The sequence below is a fragment of the Thermobia domestica genome, chromosome 9, assembly GCF_964235325.1.
Source record: "Thermobia domestica chromosome 9, izTheDome1.hap1.1, whole genome shotgun sequence".
NCBI classification, from domain to species: Eukaryota; Metazoa; Arthropoda; class Insecta; order Zygentoma; family Lepismatidae; genus Thermobia; species Thermobia domestica.
Window position 1 is genome coordinate 16,989,482 of NC_137462.1, and position 13,238 is coordinate 17,002,719.

Below are 13,238 nucleotides of genomic sequence, written 5' to 3' on the forward strand. Positions count from 1 at the left end.
CCATATATTGAATTATCTAGATGACTATTTTATAGTAGCTGACACCATACCGGAAATGTTAGAATTATGCACATTACTTTTTGATGCTTTTCGCAAGCGAGGTTTAAAATTGTCTCCAAAGAAAACCAAGTTTGCACAAACTTCTGTAGTTGTTCTTGGACATAAAGTAAATAAATATGGTATTTCTGTTTCTGACAAAGTGATTGACACTATAAAATGTTACAAACGTCCTAAAACTAAGAAACAACTAAAGTCATTTTTCGGCACTTGTAGTTTCGTGAGACGCTTTGTAAAGAATTTCAGTGAAATTTCAGCTCCTCTCTTACAATTACTTAAGCGTGATGCTAAATATAGCTGGAAAAAGCCACAACAGGATGCTTTTGAAAAACTCAAAGAAGCAATCATAAATTCACCAACTTTAATGAACTATCACCCCAACAGACCATTATTTCTGTACACGGATGGATGTAAATCTGGGGTGGGGGCGGTTGCTAAGCAACCAATTGATGATAACCCTAACAGTGAATTAGTTCCTATTGGGTATTGTTCCCGGTCTCTAAACGCCACAGAAAAAAATTACTCAATATATGAGATTGAGCTCCTTGGGGTGCTATATGCACTACGTTCTTTTCGTTACTGGCTCATCGGAAGACATTTTTTTCTAAAAACAGACTGTAGAGCGATCACATTTCTGAAACAATCTAAAAATGTTAGTGGCAAGCTAGCTCGGTGGCTTTCTCAACTAGAACAATTTGACTTTACAATATCCCATGTCTCAGGAACCGCCAATATAGAAGCCGATAATATCAGTCGTTTTGCTTCCAATAAAAGAGATCTCGAAGATGAAAAGTTAAGTTCAGAGGACCCCTGTGTTTTTTTTCTAGAAGATAACACCGATATTAATATTAGCGATGCTCAGAGAAAAGATAATGTTCTTAAGCACATTATTGACTGGCTTGAGGGCAAATCTAAAGACAATCAGTATGAAAGACAAGCTTCCTGTTATGAATTGCGCAATAACATTCTTTACAGAAAAAACAAAACACCTATGGGTATGAACTACTTGCTTGCCATTCCTTTGTCATTGCGGGAAACAGTTTTTAAGAAGTGTCATGAGGAGATTTTGGGAGCCAATCACTCTGCTTTTAGTAAAACATATAAATTATTAGTTAACACTGTATATTTTCCTGACATGAAACGCTTTGTATATAGACGCTGTAGGGAATGTCTTCACTGCCAAATGTTAAAGAAAAGAGTTGGTTTGAGTTATGGTAAGCTGCAAACTCACCCTAGTGTTATGCCCTTTTACCGGCTTTATTTGGACGTAGCTGGGCCTTATTGCACTAACAATATTTTGAAACACAAATATTTTGTGGTCTGTGTGGATGAAGCCACAAGATTTTGTATAACAGCTAGTATTCCAGACACCACTGCCAATACTTTGGCATCATTCCTTTTTAATGACGTCATTTTAAAATATGGGTTATTTTATGAACTCTGCCTAGACAGGGCAGCTGCTTTTACAAGCGCCATATTTAAGGAATTGTGCAATATTTGTGGTGTTACGTTGAAATTTGCAGACGTGAAAGCACATTTTTCTATTGGGCTCGCTGAGGTAACAATACGTAATTTGGAACAAAAATTGAAGCTCAACATTGACCCAAATAATTCAGGAAACTGGGTGGAATTACTTCCCAAGGTTACATTCAGCCATAATATTTCTATTAACACAAGTATGGGATACTCCAGTTTTGAATTACTCCATGGTTTCAAACCAAGGTTAATACATCAAGCTATGTTTGACACACAGTGTCAATTTCAAGACAACACAGTCAGGCTATCTCATCTTAATGATATTCGAGAGCAGGCTGCTGAAAAATTATTCAAAAGGTTCCAAACTTCTGCGAAATCATATGACAAGCGTCATAAACAAGTGCAATTTCAGAAGGGAGATCTTGTTTGGATATATGTAGATAATATGAAACGGGGCCAGACACGTGCTTTCACTGGGAAATACATTGGACCAGGTGAGATACAGGGCAAGAATAACGAAAATAGTTACTTCGTTAAATTCACTACTGGCACAGGAAGACAGAAAATAGACTCCATTACGGTTGACCGTCTTAAGAAATATTACCCTCCGTCGCCTCTGGACGAGTTAGGAGATCACGACCATCAGCGCAAGAAGCCTCCCACCAGTGACGATATTGAAGCCAGAGACTCAGCCATTCAAGGAGAGAACGTACCCCCTGAAGAGAACTGTACAGAAGATGAGGAGGGACGGAATCAGCTGTCTCCACGGAATGATGAAGAGGAAACAGGCTTACCAACATCTAGATTTATTATTGAATTCACTGGAAGGAAAGAGGGAAAGGAAGAAAAAGATGATCAAACTGACAATTACACGTGCCTCAATATCGTTAATGCCATTTCTATGCTCCATTTACCGGCGTGGGATGTCACAGCCATACGTACGCTACATAATGCACCTAAAGTTCCTTCAAAATTTGGTGTGAACACTGAGATCAATTCTAAAGTAGCTTTGTACCATGGAAGCATTGTAGAACTCCAGGGTGATGCCATTGTAAACCCAAGCAACACGGATTTATTACCCATAGGGGGCGCAGACAGGGCAATACACTTAGCAGCAGGGCCACAATTAACTCAAGAATGTGCACGCATTGATAAATTAAAAGAAGGTTCGTGCATAATTACAGAAGGTTTCAATCTTCCAGCTAAACACGTAATACACACTTGTGGACCTAAAGGTGAAAATAGCAAATCATTACAGTCTTGTTACGAGAAAATCTTATTTAGTGTTTTAAACAATGATTTTCGTACAGTTGCATTGCCCACCATTTCAACAGGTGCATTTTTATATCCTAAAACACCAGCATGTCACATAGCCTTAAGAACTGTGAGAAATTTCTTGGAGGAAAATTTGGATTCCATAGATAAAATTATATTTTGTGTTTACGATGTACAGAATAAACGAATCTACGAACATTTGATGCATGAATATTTTCCTGTGGTGTAAAAAAAAAAAGGTAAGCTTGAGCATATGAGTGAATAAGCTAATCTTATTATTACGATACGTTAGTAATGTATAGTGAAGTATTGATACTCTATTTTTGATAATTTTGAAACTACTTTTTAGTTTCTGTGGGATATTTTCATAATCCTTTTATTTTGAGTATTATTTATTGTGTATGAGTAGTGGGTTGCATGGCAAGTGTTCTTTGAATATGTTTCATATTCTTTCCTGACCTTTTTGTTGGTCGTTTTTTTTCACTGTCAGTGAGCCTTCAAGGTAACATGGAAATAAATAAAAATATATATGTACATATTAGATGAAAAATAAGGGAAAGAAGCACTCAAATGTTTCTAGTGCTGTATATAGTAGATAATTTTAATATTGTTTTATTATTGCTCATAGCTCTTCACCATGAAGTTAAGAAGTAAACACAGGAATACTGCTTCAAATCTATATTTAATTATAGAATTAGGCATGATTTCTATTCTAATATGCCACTTTTCTCACTTTGTTGCAGGCAAAATATCTCATTCTGCTTTTTGTGACGATAACTGCTGTCACTACTGTAGCAACTTTAGAATTCAGTATTTCGTCTGGATTTTATTTTAAAAAGTTAAGTAATATGGTCACTTATCAACACTCAGTACCATTAACTTTCAATATCAGTTTTGTGTTCCCGGAGAAATTAAACTCTTCTACGTTGTATAATTTTTTACACTGCAATACACAAAAGTATTATCACATTGATGTATGTAAAGCCGCAGATACGCTTAAGCAATTACACGATCACATTTTGAAAAACTTTTTGCATATACCGAAACCTATGTTTCATAACCCGGCACCTAAGAAATCTAAGAGAGCATTATTGGGTTTTATTGGCAATCTTCTAGGATATTGTTGTGATGTAGCTGAATCATCAACTGTAGATGCTTTGCATCAAAAGGAAGAAAAGTTAGAAGAAACTGTATTGCAAGTTCAAAAGCAATTAATGAAAAATAACATATTTTTACAGAACTCATCTCAAGAACTTTCAAATTTTCAGGCTCAAATTCAAAACAACTTTCAGAGGATTAGAAATTTTTCCCAACAGATTGTAGAACAAGAAAAAAGATTAGGCAAATCTCTTAACACACTAGATTCTAAAGTGACGGCTGAATCGTATGCTTTTATCTCCGAATTTTATGAAATCACGGCACAATTTTTGAAATTTTTGGAAATTTATAAATATGATTTATTAGTAGAAAGCTGTAGAGATGGCAAACTCAATGCCAATACTATACCATATGATGTTCTTGATGCACAACTATTAGCTTTAGAATCTACTCTTATTAAATCTGGGTTCGTTTTAGCCATTGATAGAAACCTATTAGAAATTTATTACACTATTTCAACGCTGTCATGTTCTATAACAGAAAATTACATATTTTTGCAACTGAAAATTCCTATTCTGGAAAAAGATTCTAGCTTTGAAATTTTTTCTGTAAGAAGTATACCGTTCGCAATTAGAAACCAGACATGTGTCGTCAATTTGGAACCTGTCATTGTAGCCGTTCAAAACAAAAAGATTATAATTCCCATAATAGGATCTGATATGCTTGGTTGCCAGTTTCGAACTACTCGCTTATGTAAAATTCCCAACCACGTTATTACAAATTCTCGCCAAACAGAATGTATTACGCATGGATATAGAGAACAAACTGTAAAGGATATTACTTCTACTTGCGATTTTCGATGTGAATCAGTCACAGCAGTTCAAATAATGGAATTAGATGACCACCAATACTTATTAACGCACCCTCCAAAATTTGTTACCCTATGTAATAATAGTATCCCAACCAACCTCTCATTACCTGATCACTTGAATTTTGGTGCTGTACAAATAACTCTACCGTGTAACATCAAATTGGAAGTCACTCAGCATCTCTTTGTAAAAACAAATTTTCCCTGCTTCGATAATGATTTATCAAAACCTAAACTTCTACATTTATTTCCGGCAATGATTGTAAACAATGATTTATTTCTCGTTGGACAAAAATTCAAACCCAATGTTTTCTTTAATGTCAATACATTAGTGAATGATTTATGGATTTCATCTGTTAGCCACATGAATGTAACGCCTTTTTCATTGGTTGAAACATCATTCGAACGTCCTATCTTTGAACATGAATGGTTTGTTCCCGGAATCATTTTTCTTTGGCAATTAATACTCACCATTTACGTAATTTATGTTCTCAAACAAAACAAAATGTTAATTCTGCCATTTTGTTCCAAGCCTGTGAGAGCAATGGAATTATCTTCGGCGTTTCAAAGCTTTTTAGGAATTACTGACCTGCTCATCTTTATAACCCTAGTTCTCATGTTATTTGTGTTAATAAAAATCTTCCGATTATTACAAAAGAAACCATCATCTCTTCATCGTACTTTTCCAAGATTTTTGCCTGCTACTGCTAGAAACAACGCCTCGACAGAAACACGCGAGGACTTGCATCACTCCACGCTAGAACTCACTCCGAGAAATATCTCAGCATCGTATTTAAACAATTACATCCCTTATGTGTAACGTATTTTATCTCGTGGTATCCCAGTCATTTAACTAATCTGGAATAGTGCTACTCTTCATATACCGTTACCGAGTAGTCCGCGGTATATCGGACTTTTCAGGCACTTAGTAGAGGAAATGCTACTAACCAAATTAGTTAATCTAATTGTATCCTCCCATATTCTAACACTCCCACGAATATCAATTTTAACTAACACAAACTTATACGAATATCTAAACTTAGAGAGATTTTACTTTGCATATTTACAATATATATATTATTTATCTTATATGTTATTTATTATTTATAATTTATCTTATTATATTACATATATTCATATATTTATTTTATATATCACAATTTGGTTAAGGAATCATATAATTATTGTATATAAACAAGTTACAATTAATTTTTCTTTCAAATGTCATTTTTTATCCTTCCCACTTAACCCCTCACTGGTATCTCAGCCATAATCTATATTAATAATCCCATATTAAAATTATTACACTTACCTCCCATCAAGATTGCATAACACCACACTTCCTGATGTACTATAAACTAATTCGTTTTATTTTTCTTTCATGTAAAAAAAAAATCTGAATCAGCGCAACCTGGAATTCTATCCTTCTACATCTTCAGTTTCTACGTAGTAATGGGAGCGTCCGCCAGAGGGCATCCTTCGACAACATATTATAATTGATTTATACCTGACCGCCATCTTAAGGACATTGGAGAATTACTACAGCATCTTTGGGTCATCAACACTCTTCTCCAGGAGAACACTCCGAATTTTTTTCAAAATCGTCGTGGAGAAATAGAGCAGGGAGTGTAGAGGATATCAGACTAAGCGCCTATTTTGAATTCTCCCTGTATGTAGTTATTTTGTTTTTCAAACAAGAAATTGTAATTATTAAATAATAAAGAAGAGACTTCCCTATGTTGTCACCTCATCCCAATACAAATTCATGCTTACCATTCTCTTCCTAGTTTCCGTAACTTCACCAAAACAAACTCAGCCACGCCGTTTCAGCAATTAAACTTCCCTATTGACCAAGATAATTATGATGAGCTAGTCATCCACGTGCGGAGCACCAGGAAGAAGCGAAAGCTAGGAAGTAGAACAAAACCAGGGGACACGGAACCCTCGAGGTGAGAAGTGTGACAGAAGCCGCCAGAAACATACTTTGGACCCCTATTCAGAAGAGTCGTCGTAACAGCAATTGAAAGACGGTCGGCACGCCTGGGCCCTCACCATCCACTGCATGACAGAAGTGTCATTCCGAAGAGGCCAGGACATCTGGAAGCTGTTGCCCTGAGATCGAGAGGTTCTTCACTCTCGAACGTGAGGTCCGGGATCGATACCAGACGGAAACACTCAACGGATTGGAGGATAAGGCTTCACCCGATAATTGAAGAGGCTCATCACATCGAAATGGCTGAGGTACAGTAAACCCTTTCCTTTCCTAACCTTTGCGTCTCTGTGATTTCTTCTATTAGAAAACATGCATTTCATTTCATTCATCCCCAATTAATTACTTCAGCGCTGTACTGCTCAGATCCCCACGTACTTTCTCTCCTGCCATGCGAAGTGCTATCCCCACATTCTTTCAGTAAAGAACTGATAATAGAGCAAATAACTGTGGTTGTAACCCCACAGTACAGTACAGCAAGAATAGTTCTTACATTATCTAGTTCCTCAATACAAGAAGAGAAATTGGAACACTATTGCAATGGGCTAGAAGTAGAAGTCCCCCTCGATTTCCTACATACCGAAATCACGTATGGAAAATGAACCGTAAATAGACAACATTTCTTTGACTATGCTTTTACAGTTAACAACGTTGTTAGCATAAGTTTAGACACTCTTTGCCACCAAACAACTACAGTACACGTATGTTCTATGTTCATTGAAATTAGGACAAAGCTTCGAACCAGATATCAACACAAAAAGAAAAAAAACGCTAAATAGCAAGGTAATGATATTACACGAAAATTAAGGGATATTAACAAACTGCAATTAACGTAACATTCGGAGTAACAGAAGGAAAATAATTAAATGTTTTCCATAAAACGTTCAAATTACACCAATTAAACTTTTATCCCTTGCCAGACTGAAATATATGGAAGTAGCATAATGAACAGAAACATTACTAATAAACCGTCTCAAATATTAACTCTGTTTAAACATTTATTAAAAAAATATTCCAGTCGTTTACACAAGTGTTGAGAAATATATATTCCTCTTTCAAGAACAGGAATTTTCGGAATCGGTAACACACATGTATACTAATTTTCCTTCCAGAGCTTATAAATCGAGCTGCAACGTCCTACGATCATATAACCATATTCTTTTATAATCAATTTGAGGTTGATTTCCCTTTTACAATACACATATGTCGCATTGCCAACGACACGCCTCAATTTGAGGACAAAAACAGTCATAATTGATAGCCCAGAAATGTAACATACAATAACGCACATAATAATCAAGAACCATACTTACATCACCCTTATAATCAGAGTTCCTTTCAGAAACAATGTTCCGGGGTAACACTTAGTATTCCCGGGGGCACTCTTGATACTATTCTATTTATTATTATATTACTGACGTATTATTTTGTTCTGTTGTAGGAGGCACTCTCAGAGCTCCGGGGGAAAGTACCCTCCCAAAAACAAGTCTGGAAAACAACACTGCTTATAATAATCTCCAAACACTTACCTAACCCGTCTTCTTCGATACACCGCATTCAGAAAGCAGACGTGGTTTTAGCTCTAAACCTGTATGGTTTTGGTCTGAAGTTGATGTTCTTGCAACGATCATAGAAGTAAGGTTTTTTTTAAAAAAAATATCGGCGATGAAATGCCTTTATGCATGCTAACATTTTTTCGTTTAATCTCTGCATCAGATATAACAAAATCACATATATCAATTGGAATTAAAGAAGAGAATTTATGCTTATATTCGTCGGTGTACGAAGTAAGGGCTAAAATAAAATCAACGACTGCTCAGTTCATTTAAATCAAACCACAGTTTCAAGAAGACAACAAATATTGAGAACCATATCATATTAAAATTATCGTTAAATGAAATTATATTTAATTATTCAACTAGACTAACGTTTCTCAGCTAAGACACAATCACCTGCTCTCACTTCCAGATTACGTACGTAGCAGGTATTGCAACTGCAAATCCGTATTATTCTAAATTTTTAAGACAAATTTATATTCATTTTTCTCCATTAAACCGCATGTTCTTTCACAAGGTGGGCCAAAAGTACCTAATTCTTTTTCTCTACATTCTGAGAAGAATGAGTAGATGTAATAGTATAGAGCAATAACGTTTTTCTTATCTTCGACTTGGAAAATAGGTTCAACTTTTTTTCTAAACAGTTACAGACTGTATAACTGATTTGTGCGAATAATGATAGCCACCATTATTCAATATAGTTGATACTGAGTTTATCTTTTCAACTCTACTCCTATATGAAACACTGACATAAATTTTAAGATCGTTGATCTGAAATATCAGAGGGAGAAGAAGAAAACAATAATTTTACTCTGCACACTCAGGCAGAGACGGGCGTCTAGCGTATGTTGCCATTTTGCCCATGGCAGTTAGGTGAGTTGGTGGCGAGTTGAATTGATGAAACAAGCCGCATTCAGAATTCTGTTCATGCTTGATCTTCTTAGTGCGTTAAAGGTGCGTAACTGATGTTGTGTGATGCCGGTGGTGGAGTGGTCGCAATCTGTGAAGATGGTCCGGACCCGGTGGTCCTATACCTGGCGGGATGATGAAGTTTTCTTCGATGAATGTGTATCCGTGGAGAACAGCGGTCAAGCCAAAAAATCGTGATATTTAGTTCAAAAACATTGGTTCGGTTATGGTGTTACATCTGCTTGTTTTGAGTTTTCATCTTTTTCGTTAGGTTCTTCTTATGCACTGTGTTCTTTGTTTGATTTTGCTGATGGTAAAAATAGAGGTTCTCTGTAGTAGTTGTTAGCGATCTGAGGTGAAAGTGGAACACAATTCTCGATGTTTTTTCTATTGCTTCTGAAAGAGTTCTCCGCTGTTTTGGTTATGTTTTATAGTCAGATGCGTTTATTTTGTCATCTACTGAGTTGTATTCTTTAGGTGCCTGCACCGCTGCTGCTTCTTTATCTGCTGGGGTGGTGAGATCTGAGTTTGGCAAATTGGTAGTTTGGCAATTGAAACGGTCGACGGTTCCAGAGTTGATCGCTGTTCTTCCTACTGTTTGGAATCTTCCTTGGCTTCTCCCATGGTCGCTTGGGACAACTACTGCTTCCCATGCGGTATTCATGCAACTTGCTTGTAGCGAAGAAGGTCTGGTCGATGAGTTTGTTGCAATGCTTGGCGTGGCTTTCACCACATCTACAGCACACTCTGGGGGTATTGCACTGGTACTTGGTATATCCATAAGAGTAACAATTCCAGCAAGGTTTGCTCCGAGGACTACTGCGGGAGGCTTCAGCTCAATGCCTTCTTCCTCCTATGCACACTCCGCTTTGTATGAGGTCACTGATAGCAACTCATCCTTCGAGAAAAGCAAAATCAGGGAGAGCGGCCCTACGTTAGACTGGATGTAGATGATGTTGGTATAAGCGAGTTCTTGGGATTTGAATTCAGCACGAATGTCTGCAAGACTGATTTGTGTGCTGACACCATTCATGACACAGGTATACGTCAGCTGGCTGTTGTTGCTTCAGGTTGTTGTCCTGTTGATAGGATTGAAAGAGGTGATAGCGTCTGGGCCGAAGTCCTCTGCATACCATATGTAGAGGTGTGAACGTTCTTCATCTGTGGGGAAGGATGTCTTCACGGTATTTGGGTATCCAATCTTCTGCAGCCTGAAGGGCATAACGTGCTTCATTATTGTATTAAGAGAAATGGCGAACTTCTGGACACCAACGGCTCCCTCCATGTTGTGTACAAAGATGGACCTTTTTTTAATAGGTACCATCAATCTTGAATTGGGTTGTTGTTAAGTCATATTTATAAAAATGTGCGTCCCAAAGTAATAGAGAGACAAATGTCATAAATAGAAAGTCTTACGTTAATGAGATGAAACTTGATATCTAAAATCATTATTAAGAACGAGTAGGCATGCGTCAGACACCTTTCAGAAATTTTCATATTAATTGGAGAAGCAGGGCAATTCATGTTACTTCTGCTTAGTATTTAAAAATGGTGACATAGAGTTTCTATATACTCTATTTAGTACTACAGTGTTCTTTTGTGTGAGCACATCTTTCAGCATCTTCAAAACACGCTTATAAGGGGAAAGTTTTTAATACCAAGTAAACATGTAAAAGTAAAGTCGTAATTGTCAGTCTGATCAATACAGGAAAGCAAATGAGCCATTTAAAATGAATTTTAGAACACATTTAGTACTTAGAAGAAGATTGTTAAGTGACATCCGCAAAAAGTTGATCCTATTTGAACATTATTTACTGGATTAACTATTTCTAATATGAAGTTTCAGGTGAAAATGAACACGACGAGAGAAGTAATAAGATTTTGAAGTTTAATTTTGGAAATCATTGAAAAACAAAATGCTGAGAACAAACAGAGAACATAATTTTGATAGGGTTTGATAACATGATTAACAGATTATTATTGCAGCCACATCAAAATATGTTTCTAATTGTGTTTCAATACTAACGTTCACTTCCACCACCATAACTACTCCCCATGTGCACTTCCACCTGATTGGTTTTAGTTAAACAAATATAACCTCTCTCTTAATAATGTGAAAATTTGCCAGCTGACACCAGTTCTCTATTCTTAGTTAACTTGGTTACTCCATTCTTAGTGCTTTTATCATGCCACTGTAATTAAATACATATCCGAATCGGGGAAAGGAGGACTAAAAATATACTCCAGAAATAGAGTGTCTCAAGAACCTCTCATCATCGACAGAAAACACTCGCGATATAAACTCGTCATTACAAATTTATGTCTACGTGCTCCACCGTTTATGGAAATTCCGCCTCTAACAGATGAAGCAGGCCAACTACGGCAATACCTTAATTCTCTGTTTTTGTGTTCATAAGCTGGCAAAAGTGAGTGAACCTTTTAGCTGTTGAAAATCAATCAGGAACCTAGCTAGCAGTTGGATTCACTTGACTTTTTATCTTATAATTTGATTGAAATTCAATTCTATTGAGAAATATGTTCTGTATTTTGCAAATAATATTTTTATAAACTTGTTCTTCTCGTTCGAAATAAGGGAATTTAACTAGCTTTTTTTCTGACTTTTAAATATTTTCCCAGCTAATGGATTAAAAGGAATTATGCATTCTAATTTTTCATTTGTAGGAAATGCTTACGGCCTTTTTGAGCCCATATTACGGACCTAGAAGTACAATTTTAGGAAGCTAAAACTTCAAAGTTTAATTGTGAGTCATAATGAGCGATCAACGTCCATACACAGATTTGCCACTTTAATTTGTGTTGAATTTACATGGAAATTGCTCCCAACATAATTTGTAGATTAATTGAGTCCTTTCACGGGTTACAAACCAATGTTCTTCCCTGAAACTTACGTGCCCTAAAAATCGTGATTTTCTTTGATTGTGAATTTGGAATTCCTTTCAATGCCGATACTATATGAAACACGGACTTAGAACTTAAAATCTTGAAACAAATTTGATCCCACCAGAAAGCAATCTCTTCATAAAATTCATTGCATAAAATGTTACATTTCGTTTCATTCTCACATAAATATTCCCAAATAGAATATGAATTTGCTGGGCAGTAAAATTTCTGAGGTAAAGTTTCTTTGCTCTCTCCCTACAGCGTTCAAAAGCCACTCAATACACAAGTGGTTGTTTTCTGCTACACTTAAAATAAACAATCTTTCATATTTTTTTCAAAAAGAGAGTCACAGTTATATTCGTATATGTAAAAAGTAACTTATTTCTTTACGAAAATAAAACTAAAAGCACTTACAACAATTAAACATAATTCAATAAATAAGTCAATACGAAATCTTACTTTGATCTTTAATATCTGCTCTTACATTCATTCACTGGGGTATTTCGGCACTGATTTAATTACTGTCAACAAAGATGTCTGAAACTAGAGTCTCTTTTAAGGTGACCAAAATTTTAAGTTGCAGAACCAGGACGCATATAAGTCGGGGTGGGAGTTTGTGAGCCACTGATTCCTACATTCCATTTGGCGCCAGCGATATTTCTCAGTTACAATATACACAAGTATCGCATTAAAAAGTTTCATGTACTCAACAGCATTTGAAAGTTTCAGACATGGACTAAAACGAAATAAAACTTTTTAGTTTACTATCAGACAGTTATTCCCTTTAGTCTTCAAGAGACGGATGATTAATGAAAACGAAAGGTTCTAAACTTAACTTTTTGTGTTGTTCTTCGAGAATTGAACCCAAAAACGCGTGCACAAAACTCAAGTGTGTTAGTCACGAAACCAGCGGGGAGGCCTAAATATTCCCAATGAATATTATTATGAAAAATAACTGTAGACATAGTTATTTAAATTAGACATTATGTAATTACTATTATCATTTACATTTTAAATCATACTTACTGGCAACTATGTTCATTTTTGCTTAAAACGGGACATTTAGGAGCTTCGTTTGGGAATAAATAAAACATGACAACAGCTAAAA